Below are 13,211 nucleotides of genomic sequence, written 5' to 3'. Positions count from 1 at the left end.
TAGACTACTACTTTAACGCCTACAACCATACCACGTTGAATGCACCCGATCTCGTTCGATCTTGGAAGTTAAGCAATGTCGGGCTCGGTTAGTACTTGCATGGGTGACCGGCTGGGAATACCGAGTGTCGTAGGCTTTTCGTCGCCGTTTCATTCGATTTTGCTCTGTTTTCCAACAACTGCGAAATACAAATAGCCGAATAGACTACTACTTTATCGTCTACAACCATACCACGTTGAATGCACCCGATCTCGTTCGATCTCGGAAGTTAAGCAATGTCGGGCTCGGTTAGTACATGCATGGGTGACCGGCTGGGAATACCGAGTGTCGTAGGCTTTTCGTCGCCGTTTCATTCGATTTTGCTCTGTTTTCCAACAACTGCGAAATACAAATAGCCGAATAGACTACTACTTTATCGCCTACAACCATACCACGTTGAATGCACCCGATCTCGTTCGATCTCGGAAGTTAAGCAATGTTGGGCTCGGTTAGTACTTGCATGGGTGACCTGCTGGGAATACCGAGTGTCGTAGGCTTTTCGTCGCCGTTTCATTCGATTTTGCTCTGTTTTCCAACAACTGCGAAATACAAATAGCCGAATAGACTACTACTTTATCGCCTACAACCATACCACGTTGAATGCACCCGATCTCGTTCGATCTCGGAAGTTAAGCAATGTCGGGCTCGGTTAGTACTTGCATGGGTGACCGGCTGGGAATACCGAGTGTCGTAGGCTTTTTTTTCGTCGCCGTTCCATTCGTTTTTTCTCTGTTTTCTAACAACTGCAAAATACAAATAGCAGAACAGACTACTACTTTATCGACTACAACCATACCATGTTGAATGCACCCGATCTCGTTCGATCTCGGAAGTTAAGCAATGTCGGGCTCGGTTAGTACTTGCATGGGTGACCGGCTGGGAATACCGAGTGTCGTAGGCTTTTCGTCGCCGCTTCATTCGATTTTGCTCTGTTTCCAACAACTGCAAAATACAAATAGCCGAATAGACTACTACTTTAACGCCTACAACCATACCACGTTGAATGCACCCGATCTCGTTCGATCTTGGAAGTTAAGCAATGTCGGGCTCGGTTAGTACTTGCATGGGTGACCGGCTGGGAATACCGAGTGTCGTAGGCTTTTCGTCGCCGTTTCATTCGATTTTGCTCTGTTTTCCAACAACTGCGAAATACAAATAGCCGAATAGACTACTACTTTATCGTCTACAACCATACCACGTTGAATGCACCCGATCTCGTTCGATCTCGGAAGTTAAGCAATGTCGGGCTCGGTTAGTACATGCATGGGTGACCGGCTGGGAATACCGAGTGTCGTAGGCTTTTCGTCGCCGTTTCATTCGATTTTGCTCTGTTTTCCAACAACTGCGAAATACAAATAGCCGAATAGACTACTACTTTATCGCCTACAACCATACCACGTTGAATGCACCCGATCTCGTTCGATCTCGGAAGTTAAGCAATGTTGGGCTCGGTTAGTACTTGCATGGGTGACCTGCTGGGAATACCGAGTGTCGTAGGCTTTTCGTCGCCGTTTCATTCGATTTTGCTCTGTTTTCCAACAACTGCGAAATACAAATAGCCGAATAGACTACTACTTTATCGCCTACAACCATACCACGTTGAATGCACCCGATCTCGTTCGATCTCGGAAGTTAAGCAATGTCGGGCTCGGTTAGTACTTGCATGGGTGAACGGCTGGGAATACCGAGTGTCGTAGGCTTTTTGTCGCCGTTTCATTCGATTTTGCTCTGTTTTCCAACAACTGCGAAATACAAATAGCCGAATAGACTACTACTTTATTGCCTACAACCATACCACATTGAATGCACCCGTTATCGTTCGATCTCGGAAGTTAAGCAATGTCGGGCTCGGTTAGTACATGCATGGGTGACCGGCTGGGAATACCGAGTGTCGTAGGCTTTTCGTCGCCGTTTCATTCGATTTTGCTCTGTTTTCCAACAACTGCGAAATACAAATAGCCGAATAGACTACTACTTTATCGCCTACAACCATACCACGTTGAATGCACCCGATCTCGTTCGATCTCGGAAGTTAAGCAAAGTTGGGCTCGGTTAGTACTTGCATGGGTGACCGGCTGGGAATACCGAGTGTCGTAGGCTTTTCGTCGCCGTTTCATTCGATTTTGCTCTGTTTTCCAACAACTGCGAAATACAAATAGCCGAATAGACTACTACTTTATCGCCTACAACCATACCACGTTGAATGCACCCGATCTCGTTCGATCTCGGAAGTTAAGCAATGTCGGGCTCGGTTAGTACTTGCATGGGTGAACGGCTGGGAATACCGAGTGTCGTAGGCTTTTTGTCGCCGTTTCATTCGATTTTGCTCTGTTTTCCAACAACTGCGAAATACAAATAGCCGAATAGACTACTACTTTATTGCCTACAACCATACCACGTTGAATGCACCCGTTATCGTTCGATCTCGGAAGTTAAGCAATGTCGGGCTCGGTTAGTACTTGCATGGGTGATCGAATGGGAAAACCGAGTGTCGTAGGCTTTTCGTCGCCGTTTCATTCGATTTTGCTCTGTTTTCCAACAACTGCGAAATACAAATAGCCGAATAGACTACTACTTTATCGCCTACAACCATACTACGTTGAATGCACCCGATCTCGTTCGATCTCGGAAGTTAAGCAATGTCTGGCTCGGTTAGTACTTGCATCGGTGACCGGCTGGGAATACCGAGTGTCGTAGGCTTTTCGTCGCCGTTTCATTCGATTTTGCTGTGTTTTCTAACAACTGCGAAATACAAATAGCCGAATAGACTACTACTTCATCGCCTACAATCATACCACGTTGAATGCTCCCGATCTTGTTCGATCTCGGAAGTTAAGCAATGTCGGGCTTGGTTAGTACTTGCATGGGTGACCGGCTAGGAATACCGAGTGTCGTAGGCTTTTCGTCGCCGTTTCATTCGATTTTGCTCTGTTTTCTAACAACTGCGAAATACAAATAGCCGAATAGACTACTACTTTATCGCCTACAACCATACCACGGTGGATGCACCCGATCTCGTTCGATCTCGGAAGTTAAGCAATGTCGGGCTCGGTTAGTACTTGCATGGGTGACCGGCTGGGGATACCGAGTGTCGTAGGCTTTTCGTCGCCGTTTCATTCGATTTTGCTCTGTTTTCCAACAACTGCGAAATACAAATAGCCTAATAGACTACTACTTTATTGCCTACAACCATACCACGTTGAATGCACCCGATCTCGTTCGATCCCGGAAGTTAAGCAATGTCGGGCTCGGTTAGTACTTGCATGGGTGACCGGCTGGGAATACCGAGTGTCGTAGGCTTTTTTTTCGTCGCCGTTCCATTCGTTTTTTCTCTGTTTTCTAACAACTGCAAAATACAAATAGCAGAACAGACTCCTACTTTATCGACTACAACCATACCACGTTGAATGCACCCGATCTCGTTCGATCTCGGAAGTTAAGCAATGTCGGGCTCGGTTAGTACTTGCATGGGTGACCGGCTGGGAATACCGAGTGTCGTAGGCTTTTCGTCGCCGCTTCATTCGATTTTGCTCTGTTTTCCAACAACTTCAAAAAACAAATAGCCGAATAGACTACTACTTTATCGCCTACAACCATACCGCGTTGAATGCTCACGATCTCGTTCGATCTCGGAAGTTAAGCAATGTCGGGCTCGGTTAGTACTTGCATGGGTGACCGGCTGGAAATACCGAGTGTCGTAGGCTTTTCGTCGCCGTTTCATTCGATTTTGCTCTGTTTTCCAACAACTGCGAAATACAAATAGCCGAATAGACTACTACTTTATCGCCTACAACCATACCACGTTGAATGCACCCGATCTCGTTCGATCTCGGAAGTTAAGCAATGTCGGGCTCGGTTAGTACTTGAATGGGTGACCGGCTGGGAATACCGAGTGTCGTAGGCTTTTCGTCGCCGCTTCATTCGATTTTGCTCTGTTTTCCAACAACTGCGAAATACAAATAGCCGAATAGACTACTACTTTATCGCCTACAACCATACCACGTTGAATGCACCCGATCTCGTTCGATCTCGGAAGTTAAGCAATTTCGGGCTCGGTTAGTACTTGCATGGGTGACCGGCTGGGAATACCGAGTGTCGTAGGCTTTTTGTCGCCGTTTCATTCGATTTTGCTCTGTTTTCCAACAACTGCGAAATACAAATAGCCGAATAGACTACTACTTTATCGCCTACAACCATACCACGTTGAATGCACCCGATCTCGTTCGATCTCGGAAGTTAAGCAATGTCGGGCTCGGTTAGTACTTGCATGGGTGACCGGCTGGGAATACCGAGTGTCGTAGGCTTTTCGTCGCCGTTTCATTCGATTTTGCTCTATTTTCCAACAACTGCAAAATACAAATAGCCGAATAGACTACTACTTTATCGCCTACAACCATACCACGTTGAATGCACCCGATCTCGTTCGATCTCGGAAGTTAAGCAATGTCGGGCTCGGTTAGTACTTGCATGGGTGACCGGCTGGGAATACCGAGTGTCGTAGGCTTTTTGTCGCCGTTTCATTCGATTTTGCTCTGTTTTCCAACAACTGCGAAATACAAATAGCCGAATAGATTACTACTTTATCGCCTACAACCATACCACGTTGAATGCACCCGTTATCGTTCGATCTCGGAAGTTAAGCAATGTCGGGCTCGGTTGGTACTTGCATGGGTGACCGGCTGGGAATACCGAGTGTCGTAGGCTTTTCGTCGCCGTTTCATTCGATTTTGCTCTGTTTTCCAACAACTGCGAAATACAAATAGCCGAATAGACTACTACTTTATCGCCTACAACCATACCACGTTGAATGCACTCGATCTCGGATGTTAAGCAATGTCGGGCTCGGTTAGTACTTGCATGGGTGACCGGCTGGGAATACCGAGTGTCGTAGGCTTTTTGTCGCCGTTTCATTCGATTTTGCTCTGTTTTCCAACAACTGCAAAATACAAATAGCCGAATAGACTACTACTTTATTGCCTACAACCATACCACGTTGAATGCACCCGATCTCGTTCGATCTCGGAAGTTAAGCAATGTCGGGCTCGGTTAGTACTTGCTTGGGTGACCGGCTGGGAATACCGAGTGTTGTAGGCTTTTCGTCGCCGTTTCATTCGATTTTGCTCTGTTTTCCAACAACTGCGAAATACAAATAGCCGAATAGACTACTACTTTATCGCCTACAACCATACCACGTTGAATGCACCCGATCTCGTCGATCTCGGAAGTTAAGCAATGTCGGGTTCGGTTGGTACTTGCATGGGTGACCGGCTGGGAATACCGAGTGTCGTAAGCTTTTCGTCGTCGTTTCATTCGATTTTGCTGTGTTTTCTAACGACTGCGAAATACAAATAGCCGAATAGACTACTACTTTATCGCCTGCAACCATACCACGTTGAATGCACCCGATCTTGTTCGATCTCGGAAGTTAAGCAATGTCGGGCTTGGTTAGTACTTGCATGGGTGACCGGCTGGGAATACCGAGTGTCGTAGGCTTTTCGTCGCCGTTTCATTCGATTTTGCTCTGTTTTCCAACAACTGCGAAATACAAATAGCCGAATAGACTACTACTTTATCGCCTACAACCATACCACGTTGAATGCACCCGATCTCGTTCGATCCCGGAAGTTAAGCAATGTCGGGCTCGGTTAGTACTTGCATGGGTGACCGGCTGGGAATACCGAGTGTCGTAGGCTTTTTTTTCGTCGCCGTTCCATTCGTTTTTTCTCTGTTTTCTAACAACTGCAAAATACAAATAGCAGAACAGACTCCTACTTTATCGACTACAACCATACCACGTTGAATGCACCCGATCTCGTTCGATCTCGGAAGTTAAGCAATGTCGGGCTCGGTTAGTACTTGCATGGGTGACCGGCTGGGAATACCGAGTGTCGTAGGCTTTTCGTCGCCGCTTCATTCGATTTTGCTCTGTTTTCCAACAACTTCAAAAAACAAATAGCCGAATAGACTACTACTTTATCGCCTACAACCATACCGCGTTGAATGCTCTCGATCTCGTTCGATCTCGGAAGTTAAGCAATGTCGGGCTCGGTTAGTACTTGCATGGGTGACCGGCTGGAAATACCGAGTGTCGTAGGCTTTTCGTCGCCGTTTCATTCGATTTTGCTCTGTTTTCCAACAACTGCGAAATACAAATAGCCGAATAGACTACTACTTTATCGCCTACAACCATACCACGTTGAATGCACCCGATCTCGTTCGATCTCGGAAGTTAAGCAATGTCGGGCTCGGTTAGTACTTGAATGGGTGACCGGCTGGGAATACCGAGTGTCGTAGGCTTTTCGTCGCCGCTTCATTCGATTTTGCTCTGTTTTCCAACAACTGCGAAATACAAATAGCCGAATAGACTACTACTTTATCGCCTACAACCATACCACGTTGAATGCACCCGATCTCGTTCGATCTCGGAAGTTAAGCAATTTCGGGCTCGGTTAGTACTTGCATGGGTGACCGGCTGGGAATACCGAGTGTCGTAGGCTTTTTGTCGCCGTTTCATTCGATTTTGCTCTGTTTTCCAACAACTGCGAAATACAAATAGCCGAATAGACTACTACTTTATCGCCTACAACCATACCACGTTGAATGCACCCGATCTCGTTCGATCTCGGAAGTTAAGCAATGTCGGGCTCGGTTAGTACTTGCATGGGTGACCGGCTGGGAATACCGAGTGTCGTAGGCTTTTCGTCGCCGTTTCATTCGATTTTGCTCTATTTTCCAACAACTGCAAAATACAAATAGCCGAATAGACTACTACTTTATCGCCTACAACCATACCACGTTGAATGCACCCGATCTCGTTCGATCTCGGAAGTTAAGCAATGTCGGGCTCGGTTAGTACTTGCATGGGTGACCGGCTGGGAATACCGAGTGTCGTAGGCTTTTTGTCGCCGTTTCATTCGATTTTGCTCTGTTTTCCAACAACTGCGAAATACAAATAGCCGAATAGATTACTACTTTATCGCCTACAACCATACCACGTTGAATGCACCCGTTATCGTTCGATCTCGGAAGTTAAGCAATGTCGGGCTCGGTTGGTACTTGCATGGGTGACCGGCTGGGAATACCGAGTGTCGTAGGCTTTTCGTCGCCGTTTCATTCGATTTTGCTCTGTTTTCCAACAACTGCGAAATACAAATAGCCGAATAGACTACTACTTTATCGCCTACAACCATACCACGTTGAATGCACTCGATCTCGGATGTTAAGCAATGTCGGGCTCGGTTAGTACTTGCATGGGTGACCGGCTGGGAATACCGAGTGTCGTAGGCTTTTTGTCGCCGTTTCATTCGATTTTGCTCTGTTTTCCAACAACTGCAAAATACAAATAGCCGAATAGACTACTACTTTATCGCCTACAACCATACCACGTTGAATGCACCCGATCTCGTTCGATCTCGGAAGTTAAGCAATGTCGGGCTCGGTTAGTACTTGCTTGGGTGACCGGCTGGGAATACCGAGTGTTGTAGGCTTTTCGTCGCCGTTTCATTCGATTTTGCTCTGTTTTCCAACAACTGCGAAATACAAATAGCCGAATAGACTACTACTTTATCGCCTACAACCATACCACGTTGAATGCACCCGATCTCGTCGATCTCGGAAGTTAAGCAATGTCGGGTTCGGTTGGTACTTGCATGGGTGACCGGCTGGGAATACCGAGTGTCGTAAGCTTTTCGTCGTCGTTTCATTCGATTTTGCTGTGTTTTCTAACAACTGCGAAATACAAATAGCCGAATAGACTACTACTTTATCGCCTACAACCATACCACGTTGAATGCACCCGATCTTGTTCGATCTCGGAAGTTAAGCAATGTCGGGCTTGGTTAGTACTTGCATGGGTGACCGGCTGGGAATACCGAGTGTCGTAGGCTTTTCGTCGCCGTTTCATTCGATTTTGCTCTGTTTTCTAACAACTGCGAAATACAAATAGCCGAATAGACTACTACTTTATCGCCTACAACCATACCACGGTGAATGCACCCGATCTCGTTCAATCTCGGAAGTTAAGCAATGTCGGGCTCGGTTAGTACTTGCATGGGTGACCGGCTGGGAATACCGAGTGTCGTAGGCTTTTCGTCGCCGTTTCATTCGATTTTGCTCTGTTTTCTAACAACTGCGAAATACAAATAGCCGAATAGACTACTACTTTATTGCCTACAACCATACCACGTTGAATGCACCCGATCTCGTTCAAAATCGAATGAAACGACGACGAAAAGCTTACGACACTCGGTATTCCCAGCCGGTCACCCATGCAAGTACTAACCGAGCCCGACATTGCTTAACTTCCGAGATTGAACGAGATCGGGTGCATTCACCGTGGTATGGTTGTAGGCGATAAAGTAGTAGTCTATTCGGCTATTTGTATTTCGCAGTTGTTAGAAAACAGAGAAAAATCGAATGAAACGGCGACAAAAATCCTACGACACTCGGTATTCCCAGCCGGTCACCCATGCAAGTACTAACCTAGCCCGACATTGCTTAACTTCCGAGATCGAACGAGATCGGGTGCATTCAACGTGGTATGGTTGTAGGCGATAAAGTAGTAGTCTATTCGGCTATTTGTATTTTGCAGTTGTTGGAAAACAGAGCAAAATCGATTGAAACTGCGACGAAAAGCCTACAACACTCGGTATTCCCAGCCGGTCACCCAAGCAAGTACTAACCGAGCCCGACATTGCTCAACTTCCGAGATCGAACGAGATCGGGTGCATTCAACGTGGTATGGTTGTAGGCGATAAAGTAGTAGTCTATTCGGCTATTTGTATTTCGCAGTTGTTGGAAAACAGAGCAAAATCGAATGAAACGGCGACGAAAAAAAAGCCTACGACACTCGGTATTCCCAGCCGGTCACCCATGCAAGTACTAACCGAGCCCGACATTGCTTAACTTCCGAGATCGAACGAGATCGGGTGCATTCAACGTGGTATGGTTGTAGGCGATAAAGTAGTAGTCTATTCGGCTATTTGTATTTCGCAGTTGTTGGAAAACAGAGCAAAATCGAATGAAACGGCGACGAAAAGCCTACGACACTCGGTATTCCCAGCCGGTCACCCATGCAAGTACTAACCGAGCCCGACATTGCTTAACTTACGAGATCGGGTGCATTCAACGTGGTATGGTTGTAGGAGATAAAGTAGTAGTCTATTCGGCTATTTGTATATCGCAGTTGTTGGAAAACAGAGCAAAATCGAATGAAACGGCGACGAAAAGCCTACGACACTCGGTATTCCCAGCCGGTCACCCATGCAAGTACTAACCGAGCCCGACATTGCTTAACTTCCGAGATCGAACGAGATCGGGTGCATTCAACGTGGTATGGTTGTAGGCGATAAAGTAGTAGTCTATTCGGCTATTTGTATTTTGCAGTTGTTGGAAAACAGAGCAAAATCGAATGAAACGGCGACGAAAAGCCTACGACACTCGGTATTCCCAGCCGGTCACCCATGCAAGTACTAACCGAGCCCGACATTGCTTAACTTCCGGGATCGAACGAGATCGGGTGCATTCAACGTGGTATGGTTGTAGGCGATAAAGTAGTAGTCTATTCGGCTATTTGTATTTCGCAGTTGTTGGAAAACAGAGCAAAATCGAATGAAACGGCGACGAAAAGCCTACGACACTCGGTATTCCCAGCCGGTCACCCATGCAAGTACTAACCGAGCCCGACATTGCTTGACTTCCGAGATCGAACGAGATCGGGTGCATTCAACGTGGTATGGTTGTAGGCGATAAAGTAGTAGTCTATTCGGCTATTTGTATTTCGCAGTTGTTGGAAAACAGAGCAAAATCGAATGAAACGGCGACGAAAAGCCTACGACACTCGGTATTCCCAGCCGGTCACCCATGCAAGTACTAACCGAGCCCGACATTGCTTAACTTCCGAGATCGAACGAGATTGGGTGCATTCAACGTGGTATGGTTGTAGGCGGTGAAGTAGTAGTCTATTCAGCTATTTGTATTTCGCAGTTGTTGGAAAACAGAGCAAAATCGAATGAAGCGGCGACAAAAAGCCTACGACACTCGGTATTCCCAGCCGGTCACCCATGCAAGTACTAACCGAGCCCGACATTGCTTAACTTCCGAGATCGAACGAGATCGGGTGCATTCAACGTGGTATGGTTGTAGTCGATAAAGTAGTAGTCTGTTCTGCTATTTGTATTTTGCAGTTGTTAGAAATTAGAGAAAAAACGAATGGAACGGCGACGAAAAAAAGCCTACGACACTCGGTATTCCCGGCCGGTCACCCATGCAAGTACTAACCGAGCCCGACATTGCTTAACTTCCGAGATCGAACGAGATCGGGTGCATTCAACGTGGTATGGTTGTAGGCAATAAAGTAGTAGTCTATTGGGCTATTTGTATTTCGCAGTTGTTAGAAAACAGAGCAAACTCGAATGAAACGGCGACGAAAAGCCTACGACACTCAGTATTCCCAGCCGGTCACCCATGCAAGTACTAACCGAGCCCGACATTGCTTAACTTCCGAGATCGAACGAGATCGAGTGCATTCAACGTGGTATGGTTGTAGGCAATAAAGTAGCAGTCTATTCGGCTATTTGTATTTAGCAGTTGTTAGAAAACAGAGCAAAATCGAATGAAACGGCGACGAAAAGCCTACGACACTCGGTATTCCCAGCCGGTCACCCATGCAAGTACTAACCAAGCCCGACATTGCTTAACTTCCGAGATCGAACAAGATCGGGTGCATTCAACGTGGTATGGTTGTAGGCGATAAAGTAGTAGTCTATTCGGCTATTTGTATTTTGCAGTTGTTAGAAAACACAGCAAAATCGAATGAAACGACGACGAAAAGCTTACGACACTCGGTATTCCCAGCCGGTCACCCATGCAAGTACTAACCGAACCCGACATTGCTTAACTTCCGAGATCGACGAGATCTGGTGCATTCAACGTGGTATGGTTGTAGGCGATAAAGTAGTAGTCTATTCGGCTATTTGTATTTCGCAATTGTTAGAAAACAGAGCAAAATCGAATGAAACGGCGACGAAAAGCCTACGACACTCGGTATTCCCAGCCGGTCACCCATGCAAGTACTAACCGAGCCCGACATTGCTTAACTTCCGAGATCGGGTGCATTCAACATGGTATGGTTGTAGGCGATAAAGTAGTAGTCTATTCGGCTATTTGTATTTCGCAGTTGTTGGAGAACAGAGCAAAATCGAATGAAACGGCGACGAAAAGCTTACGACACTCGGTATTCCCAGCCGGTCACCCATGCAAGTACTAACCGAACCCGACATTGCTTAACTTCCGAGATCGACGAGATCTGGTGCATTCAACGTGGTATGGTTGTAGGCGATAAAGTAGTAGTCTATTCGGTTATTTGTATTTCGCAGTTGTTGGAAAACAGAGCAAAATCGAATGAAACGGCGACGAAAAGCCTACGACGCTCGGCATTCCCAGCCGGTCACCCATGCAAGTACTAACCGAGCCCGACATTGCTTAACTTCCGAGATCGAACGAGATCGGGTGCATTCAAAGTGGTATGGTTGTAGGCGATAAAGTAGTAGTCTATTCGGCTATTTGTATTTCGCAGTTATTGGAAAACAGAGCAAAATCGAATGAAACGGCGACGAAAAGCCTACGACACTCGGTATTCCCAGCTGGTCACCCATGCAAGTACTAACCGAGCCCGACATTGCTTAACTTCCGAGATCGAACGAGATCGGGTGCATTCAACGTGGTATGGTTGTAGGCGATAAAGCAGTAGTCTATTAGGCTATTTGTATTTCGCAGTTGTTGGAAAACAGAGCAAAATCGAATGAAACGGCGACGAGAAGCCTACGACACTCGGTATTCCCAGCCGGTCACCCATGCAAGTACTAACCGAGCCCGACATTGCTTAACTTCCGAGATCGAACGAGATCGGGTGCATTCAACGTGGTATGGTTGTAGGGGATAAAGTAGTAGTCTATTCGGCTATTTGTATTTTGCAGTTGTTGGAAAACAGAGCAAAATCGAATGAAACGGCGACGAAAAGCCTACGACACTCGGTATTCCCAGCCCGTCACCCAAGCAAGTACTAACCGAGCCCGACATTGCTTAACTTCCGAGATCGAACGATAACGGGTGCATTCAACGTGGTATGGTTGTAGGCGATAAAGTAGTAGTCTATTCGGTTATTTGTATTTCGCAGTTGTTGGAAAACAGAGCAAAATCGAATGAAACGGCGACGAAAAGCCTACGACACTCGGTATTCCCAGCCGGTCACCCATGCAAGTACTAACCGAGCCCGACATTGCTTAACTTCCGAGATCGAACGAGATCGGGTGCATTCAACGTGGTATGATTGTAGGCGATAAAGTAGTAGTCTATTCGGCTATTTGTATTTCGCAGTTGTTGGAAAACAGAGCAAAATCGAATGAAACGGCGACGAAAAGCCTACGACACTCGGTATTCCCAGCCGGTCACCCATGCAAGTACTAACCGAGCCCGACATTGCTTGACTTCCGAGATCGAACGAGATCGGGTGCATTCAACGTGGTATGGTTGTAGGCGATAAAGTAGTAGTCTATTCGGCTATTTGTATTTCGCAGTTGTTGGAAAACAGAGCAAAATCGAATGAAACGGCGACGAAAAGCCTACGACACTCGGTATTCCCAGCCGGTCACCCATGCAAGTACTAACCGAGCCCGACATTGCTTGACTTCCGAGATCGAACGAGATCGGGTGCATTCAACGTGGTATGGTTGTAGGCGATAAAGTAGTAGTCTATTCGGCTATTTGTATTTCGCAGTTGTTGGAAAACAGAGCAAAATCGAATGAAACGGCGACGAAAAGCCTACGACACTCGGTATTCCCAGCCGGTCACCCATGCAAGTACTAACCGAGCCCGACATTGCTTAACTTCCGAGATCGAACGAGATTGGGTGCATTCAACGTGGTATGGTTGTAGGCGGTGAAGTAGTAGTCTATTCGGCTATTTGTATTTCGCAGTTGTTGGAAAACAGAGCAAAATCGAATGAAGCGGCGACAAAAAGCCTACGACACTCGGTATTCCCAGCCGGTCACCCATGCAAGTACTAACCGAGCCCGACATTGCTTAACTTCCGAGATCGAACGAGATCGGGTGCATTCAACGTGGTATGGTTGTAGTCGATAAAGTAGTAGTCTGTTCTGCTATTTGTATTTTG

At 46.7% G+C, this 13,211-nt stretch overlaps 50 non-coding genes and 16 pseudogenes across 50 annotated transcripts; 41 read left to right on the top strand and 25 right to left on the bottom strand.

The window, feature by feature from the left end:
• Positions 1–17: 17 nt before the first annotated feature.
• LOC144415597 (5S ribosomal RNA) lies at positions 18–136 on the top strand. Its single transcript, XR_013471489.1, has one exon. It is a non-coding gene; the product is annotated as a 5S ribosomal RNA (ribosomal RNA).
• Positions 137–217: 81 nt separating this feature from the next.
• Positions 218–336, top strand: LOC144416545 (5S ribosomal RNA). Its single transcript, XR_013472438.1, has one exon. It is a non-coding gene; the product is annotated as a 5S ribosomal RNA (ribosomal RNA).
• An 81-nt stretch (positions 337–417) lies between these two features.
• Positions 418–536, top strand: LOC144417922 (5S ribosomal RNA). The gene has a single exon (XR_013473400.1). It is a non-coding gene; the product is annotated as a 5S ribosomal RNA (ribosomal RNA).
• An 81-nt stretch (positions 537–617) lies between these two features.
• Positions 618–736, top strand: LOC144418411 (5S ribosomal RNA). The gene has a single exon (XR_013473455.1). It is a non-coding gene; the product is annotated as a 5S ribosomal RNA (ribosomal RNA).
• Positions 737–821: 85 nt separating this feature from the next.
• On the top strand, positions 822–940 carry LOC144416458 (5S ribosomal RNA). The gene has a single exon (XR_013472351.1). It is a non-coding gene; the product is annotated as a 5S ribosomal RNA (ribosomal RNA).
• An 80-nt stretch (positions 941–1,020) lies between these two features.
• LOC144415596 (5S ribosomal RNA) lies at positions 1,021–1,139 on the top strand. Its single transcript, XR_013471488.1, has one exon. It is a non-coding gene; the product is annotated as a 5S ribosomal RNA (ribosomal RNA).
• Positions 1,140–1,220: 81 nt separating this feature from the next.
• Positions 1,221–1,339, top strand: LOC144416544 (5S ribosomal RNA). Its single transcript, XR_013472437.1, has one exon. It is a non-coding gene; the product is annotated as a 5S ribosomal RNA (ribosomal RNA).
• Positions 1,340–1,420: 81 nt separating this feature from the next.
• Positions 1,421–1,539, top strand: LOC144417810 (5S ribosomal RNA). Its single transcript, XR_013473388.1, has one exon. It is a non-coding gene; the product is annotated as a 5S ribosomal RNA (ribosomal RNA).
• An 81-nt stretch (positions 1,540–1,620) lies between these two features.
• On the top strand, positions 1,621–1,739 carry LOC144416702 (5S ribosomal RNA). The gene has a single exon (XR_013472595.1). It is a non-coding gene; the product is annotated as a 5S ribosomal RNA (ribosomal RNA).
• Positions 1,740–1,820: 81 nt separating this feature from the next.
• Positions 1,821–1,939, top strand: LOC144418275 (5S ribosomal RNA; annotated as a pseudogene).
• Positions 1,940–2,020: 81 nt separating this feature from the next.
• On the top strand, positions 2,021–2,139 carry LOC144414430 (5S ribosomal RNA). Its single transcript, XR_013470320.1, has one exon. It is a non-coding gene; the product is annotated as a 5S ribosomal RNA (ribosomal RNA).
• An 81-nt stretch (positions 2,140–2,220) lies between these two features.
• Positions 2,221–2,339, top strand: LOC144416701 (5S ribosomal RNA). The gene has a single exon (XR_013472594.1). It is a non-coding gene; the product is annotated as a 5S ribosomal RNA (ribosomal RNA).
• Positions 2,340–2,420: 81 nt separating this feature from the next.
• On the top strand, positions 2,421–2,539 carry LOC144418401 (5S ribosomal RNA; annotated as a pseudogene).
• Positions 2,540–2,620: 81 nt separating this feature from the next.
• LOC144418012 (5S ribosomal RNA) lies at positions 2,621–2,739 on the top strand (annotated as a pseudogene).
• An 81-nt stretch (positions 2,740–2,820) lies between these two features.
• LOC144417440 (5S ribosomal RNA) lies at positions 2,821–2,939 on the top strand. Its single transcript, XR_013473333.1, has one exon. It is a non-coding gene; the product is annotated as a 5S ribosomal RNA (ribosomal RNA).
• An 81-nt stretch (positions 2,940–3,020) lies between these two features.
• On the top strand, positions 3,021–3,139 carry LOC144417312 (5S ribosomal RNA). Its single transcript, XR_013473206.1, has one exon. It is a non-coding gene; the product is annotated as a 5S ribosomal RNA (ribosomal RNA).
• An 81-nt stretch (positions 3,140–3,220) lies between these two features.
• LOC144416322 (5S ribosomal RNA) lies at positions 3,221–3,339 on the top strand. The gene has a single exon (XR_013472215.1). It is a non-coding gene; the product is annotated as a 5S ribosomal RNA (ribosomal RNA).
• An 85-nt stretch (positions 3,340–3,424) lies between these two features.
• On the top strand, positions 3,425–3,543 carry LOC144415238 (5S ribosomal RNA). Its single transcript, XR_013471130.1, has one exon. It is a non-coding gene; the product is annotated as a 5S ribosomal RNA (ribosomal RNA).
• Positions 3,544–3,624: 81 nt separating this feature from the next.
• LOC144417744 (5S ribosomal RNA) lies at positions 3,625–3,743 on the top strand (annotated as a pseudogene).
• Positions 3,744–3,824: 81 nt separating this feature from the next.
• LOC144413929 (5S ribosomal RNA) lies at positions 3,825–3,943 on the top strand. The gene has a single exon (XR_013469819.1). It is a non-coding gene; the product is annotated as a 5S ribosomal RNA (ribosomal RNA).
• Positions 3,944–4,024: 81 nt separating this feature from the next.
• LOC144416118 (5S ribosomal RNA) lies at positions 4,025–4,143 on the top strand. The gene has a single exon (XR_013472012.1). It is a non-coding gene; the product is annotated as a 5S ribosomal RNA (ribosomal RNA).
• Positions 4,144–4,224: 81 nt separating this feature from the next.
• On the top strand, positions 4,225–4,343 carry LOC144418400 (5S ribosomal RNA). Its single transcript, XR_013473454.1, has one exon. It is a non-coding gene; the product is annotated as a 5S ribosomal RNA (ribosomal RNA).
• An 81-nt stretch (positions 4,344–4,424) lies between these two features.
• Positions 4,425–4,543, top strand: LOC144418389 (5S ribosomal RNA). The gene has a single exon (XR_013473453.1). It is a non-coding gene; the product is annotated as a 5S ribosomal RNA (ribosomal RNA).
• An 81-nt stretch (positions 4,544–4,624) lies between these two features.
• On the top strand, positions 4,625–4,743 carry LOC144418317 (5S ribosomal RNA; annotated as a pseudogene).
• An 81-nt stretch (positions 4,744–4,824) lies between these two features.
• Positions 4,825–4,933, top strand: LOC144412862 (5S ribosomal RNA; annotated as a pseudogene).
• An 81-nt stretch (positions 4,934–5,014) lies between these two features.
• LOC144417362 (5S ribosomal RNA) lies at positions 5,015–5,133 on the top strand. Its single transcript, XR_013473255.1, has one exon. It is a non-coding gene; the product is annotated as a 5S ribosomal RNA (ribosomal RNA).
• Positions 5,134–5,214: 81 nt separating this feature from the next.
• LOC144411924 (5S ribosomal RNA) lies at positions 5,215–5,332 on the top strand (annotated as a pseudogene).
• Positions 5,333–5,413: 81 nt separating this feature from the next.
• Positions 5,414–5,532, top strand: LOC144416361 (5S ribosomal RNA). Its single transcript, XR_013472254.1, has one exon. It is a non-coding gene; the product is annotated as a 5S ribosomal RNA (ribosomal RNA).
• Positions 5,533–5,613: 81 nt separating this feature from the next.
• LOC144416321 (5S ribosomal RNA) lies at positions 5,614–5,732 on the top strand. The gene has a single exon (XR_013472214.1). It is a non-coding gene; the product is annotated as a 5S ribosomal RNA (ribosomal RNA).
• Positions 5,733–5,817: 85 nt separating this feature from the next.
• Positions 5,818–5,936, top strand: LOC144415237 (5S ribosomal RNA). Its single transcript, XR_013471129.1, has one exon. It is a non-coding gene; the product is annotated as a 5S ribosomal RNA (ribosomal RNA).
• Positions 5,937–6,017: 81 nt separating this feature from the next.
• On the top strand, positions 6,018–6,136 carry LOC144417336 (5S ribosomal RNA). Its single transcript, XR_013473230.1, has one exon. It is a non-coding gene; the product is annotated as a 5S ribosomal RNA (ribosomal RNA).
• An 81-nt stretch (positions 6,137–6,217) lies between these two features.
• Positions 6,218–6,336, top strand: LOC144413918 (5S ribosomal RNA). The gene has a single exon (XR_013469808.1). It is a non-coding gene; the product is annotated as a 5S ribosomal RNA (ribosomal RNA).
• An 81-nt stretch (positions 6,337–6,417) lies between these two features.
• LOC144416116 (5S ribosomal RNA) lies at positions 6,418–6,536 on the top strand. Its single transcript, XR_013472010.1, has one exon. It is a non-coding gene; the product is annotated as a 5S ribosomal RNA (ribosomal RNA).
• An 81-nt stretch (positions 6,537–6,617) lies between these two features.
• On the top strand, positions 6,618–6,736 carry LOC144418378 (5S ribosomal RNA). Its single transcript, XR_013473452.1, has one exon. It is a non-coding gene; the product is annotated as a 5S ribosomal RNA (ribosomal RNA).
• Positions 6,737–6,817: 81 nt separating this feature from the next.
• LOC144418366 (5S ribosomal RNA) lies at positions 6,818–6,936 on the top strand. Its single transcript, XR_013473450.1, has one exon. It is a non-coding gene; the product is annotated as a 5S ribosomal RNA (ribosomal RNA).
• Positions 6,937–7,017: 81 nt separating this feature from the next.
• Positions 7,018–7,136, top strand: LOC144418316 (5S ribosomal RNA; annotated as a pseudogene).
• Positions 7,137–7,217: 81 nt separating this feature from the next.
• LOC144412861 (5S ribosomal RNA) lies at positions 7,218–7,326 on the top strand (annotated as a pseudogene).
• Positions 7,327–7,407: 81 nt separating this feature from the next.
• On the top strand, positions 7,408–7,526 carry LOC144417249 (5S ribosomal RNA). Its single transcript, XR_013473142.1, has one exon. It is a non-coding gene; the product is annotated as a 5S ribosomal RNA (ribosomal RNA).
• Positions 7,527–7,607: 81 nt separating this feature from the next.
• On the top strand, positions 7,608–7,725 carry LOC144411923 (5S ribosomal RNA; annotated as a pseudogene).
• An 81-nt stretch (positions 7,726–7,806) lies between these two features.
• On the top strand, positions 7,807–7,925 carry LOC144415524 (5S ribosomal RNA). The gene has a single exon (XR_013471416.1). It is a non-coding gene; the product is annotated as a 5S ribosomal RNA (ribosomal RNA).
• Positions 7,926–8,006: 81 nt separating this feature from the next.
• On the top strand, positions 8,007–8,125 carry LOC144417419 (5S ribosomal RNA). The gene has a single exon (XR_013473312.1). It is a non-coding gene; the product is annotated as a 5S ribosomal RNA (ribosomal RNA).
• A 146-nt stretch (positions 8,126–8,271) lies between these two features.
• On the bottom strand, positions 8,272–8,390 carry LOC144418071 (5S ribosomal RNA; annotated as a pseudogene).
• An 81-nt stretch (positions 8,391–8,471) lies between these two features.
• On the bottom strand, positions 8,472–8,590 carry LOC144414930 (5S ribosomal RNA). The gene has a single exon (XR_013470822.1). It is a non-coding gene; the product is annotated as a 5S ribosomal RNA (ribosomal RNA).
• Positions 8,591–8,671: 81 nt separating this feature from the next.
• On the bottom strand, positions 8,672–8,790 carry LOC144415416 (5S ribosomal RNA). Its single transcript, XR_013471308.1, has one exon. It is a non-coding gene; the product is annotated as a 5S ribosomal RNA (ribosomal RNA).
• An 85-nt stretch (positions 8,791–8,875) lies between these two features.
• On the bottom strand, positions 8,876–8,994 carry LOC144418355 (5S ribosomal RNA). Its single transcript, XR_013473449.1, has one exon. It is a non-coding gene; the product is annotated as a 5S ribosomal RNA (ribosomal RNA).
• An 81-nt stretch (positions 8,995–9,075) lies between these two features.
• On the bottom strand, positions 9,076–9,184 carry LOC144412949 (5S ribosomal RNA; annotated as a pseudogene).
• An 81-nt stretch (positions 9,185–9,265) lies between these two features.
• LOC144418344 (5S ribosomal RNA) lies at positions 9,266–9,384 on the bottom strand. The gene has a single exon (XR_013473448.1). It is a non-coding gene; the product is annotated as a 5S ribosomal RNA (ribosomal RNA).
• An 81-nt stretch (positions 9,385–9,465) lies between these two features.
• On the bottom strand, positions 9,466–9,584 carry LOC144416320 (5S ribosomal RNA). Its single transcript, XR_013472213.1, has one exon. It is a non-coding gene; the product is annotated as a 5S ribosomal RNA (ribosomal RNA).
• An 81-nt stretch (positions 9,585–9,665) lies between these two features.
• On the bottom strand, positions 9,666–9,784 carry LOC144414934 (5S ribosomal RNA). Its single transcript, XR_013470826.1, has one exon. It is a non-coding gene; the product is annotated as a 5S ribosomal RNA (ribosomal RNA).
• An 81-nt stretch (positions 9,785–9,865) lies between these two features.
• On the bottom strand, positions 9,866–9,984 carry LOC144416478 (5S ribosomal RNA). The gene has a single exon (XR_013472371.1). It is a non-coding gene; the product is annotated as a 5S ribosomal RNA (ribosomal RNA).
• Positions 9,985–10,065: 81 nt separating this feature from the next.
• LOC144415235 (5S ribosomal RNA) lies at positions 10,066–10,184 on the bottom strand. The gene has a single exon (XR_013471127.1). It is a non-coding gene; the product is annotated as a 5S ribosomal RNA (ribosomal RNA).
• An 84-nt stretch (positions 10,185–10,268) lies between these two features.
• On the bottom strand, positions 10,269–10,387 carry LOC144414617 (5S ribosomal RNA). The gene has a single exon (XR_013470506.1). It is a non-coding gene; the product is annotated as a 5S ribosomal RNA (ribosomal RNA).
• An 81-nt stretch (positions 10,388–10,468) lies between these two features.
• On the bottom strand, positions 10,469–10,587 carry LOC144416304 (5S ribosomal RNA). The gene has a single exon (XR_013472197.1). It is a non-coding gene; the product is annotated as a 5S ribosomal RNA (ribosomal RNA).
• Positions 10,588–10,668: 81 nt separating this feature from the next.
• On the bottom strand, positions 10,669–10,787 carry LOC144415523 (5S ribosomal RNA). Its single transcript, XR_013471414.1, has one exon. It is a non-coding gene; the product is annotated as a 5S ribosomal RNA (ribosomal RNA).
• Positions 10,788–10,868: 81 nt separating this feature from the next.
• Positions 10,869–10,986, bottom strand: LOC144412226 (5S ribosomal RNA; annotated as a pseudogene).
• Positions 10,987–11,067: 81 nt separating this feature from the next.
• LOC144412439 (5S ribosomal RNA) lies at positions 11,068–11,176 on the bottom strand (annotated as a pseudogene).
• An 81-nt stretch (positions 11,177–11,257) lies between these two features.
• Positions 11,258–11,375, bottom strand: LOC144412225 (5S ribosomal RNA; annotated as a pseudogene).
• An 81-nt stretch (positions 11,376–11,456) lies between these two features.
• On the bottom strand, positions 11,457–11,575 carry LOC144415932 (5S ribosomal RNA). Its single transcript, XR_013471826.1, has one exon. It is a non-coding gene; the product is annotated as a 5S ribosomal RNA (ribosomal RNA).
• Positions 11,576–11,656: 81 nt separating this feature from the next.
• Positions 11,657–11,775, bottom strand: LOC144415159 (5S ribosomal RNA). The gene has a single exon (XR_013471051.1). It is a non-coding gene; the product is annotated as a 5S ribosomal RNA (ribosomal RNA).
• Positions 11,776–11,856: 81 nt separating this feature from the next.
• Positions 11,857–11,975, bottom strand: LOC144415802 (5S ribosomal RNA). The gene has a single exon (XR_013471696.1). It is a non-coding gene; the product is annotated as a 5S ribosomal RNA (ribosomal RNA).
• Positions 11,976–12,056: 81 nt separating this feature from the next.
• LOC144412491 (5S ribosomal RNA) lies at positions 12,057–12,175 on the bottom strand (annotated as a pseudogene).
• Positions 12,176–12,256: 81 nt separating this feature from the next.
• Positions 12,257–12,375, bottom strand: LOC144414550 (5S ribosomal RNA). Its single transcript, XR_013470440.1, has one exon. It is a non-coding gene; the product is annotated as a 5S ribosomal RNA (ribosomal RNA).
• Positions 12,376–12,456: 81 nt separating this feature from the next.
• On the bottom strand, positions 12,457–12,575 carry LOC144414933 (5S ribosomal RNA). The gene has a single exon (XR_013470825.1). It is a non-coding gene; the product is annotated as a 5S ribosomal RNA (ribosomal RNA).
• An 81-nt stretch (positions 12,576–12,656) lies between these two features.
• LOC144414932 (5S ribosomal RNA) lies at positions 12,657–12,775 on the bottom strand. The gene has a single exon (XR_013470824.1). It is a non-coding gene; the product is annotated as a 5S ribosomal RNA (ribosomal RNA).
• An 81-nt stretch (positions 12,776–12,856) lies between these two features.
• LOC144416477 (5S ribosomal RNA) lies at positions 12,857–12,975 on the bottom strand. Its single transcript, XR_013472370.1, has one exon. It is a non-coding gene; the product is annotated as a 5S ribosomal RNA (ribosomal RNA).
• Positions 12,976–13,056: 81 nt separating this feature from the next.
• Positions 13,057–13,175, bottom strand: LOC144415234 (5S ribosomal RNA). Its single transcript, XR_013471126.1, has one exon. It is a non-coding gene; the product is annotated as a 5S ribosomal RNA (ribosomal RNA).
• Between the last annotated feature and the right edge of the window lie 36 nt (positions 13,176–13,211).

This window comes from Styela clava, chromosome 15 (genome assembly GCF_964204865.1).
Source record: "Styela clava chromosome 15, kaStyClav1.hap1.2, whole genome shotgun sequence".
NCBI lineage: Eukaryota > Metazoa > Chordata > Ascidiacea > Stolidobranchia > Styelidae > Styela > Styela clava.
The sequence above is the reverse complement of the archived record's forward strand: the minus strand, read 5'-3'. Positions and strand labels throughout refer to the sequence as shown.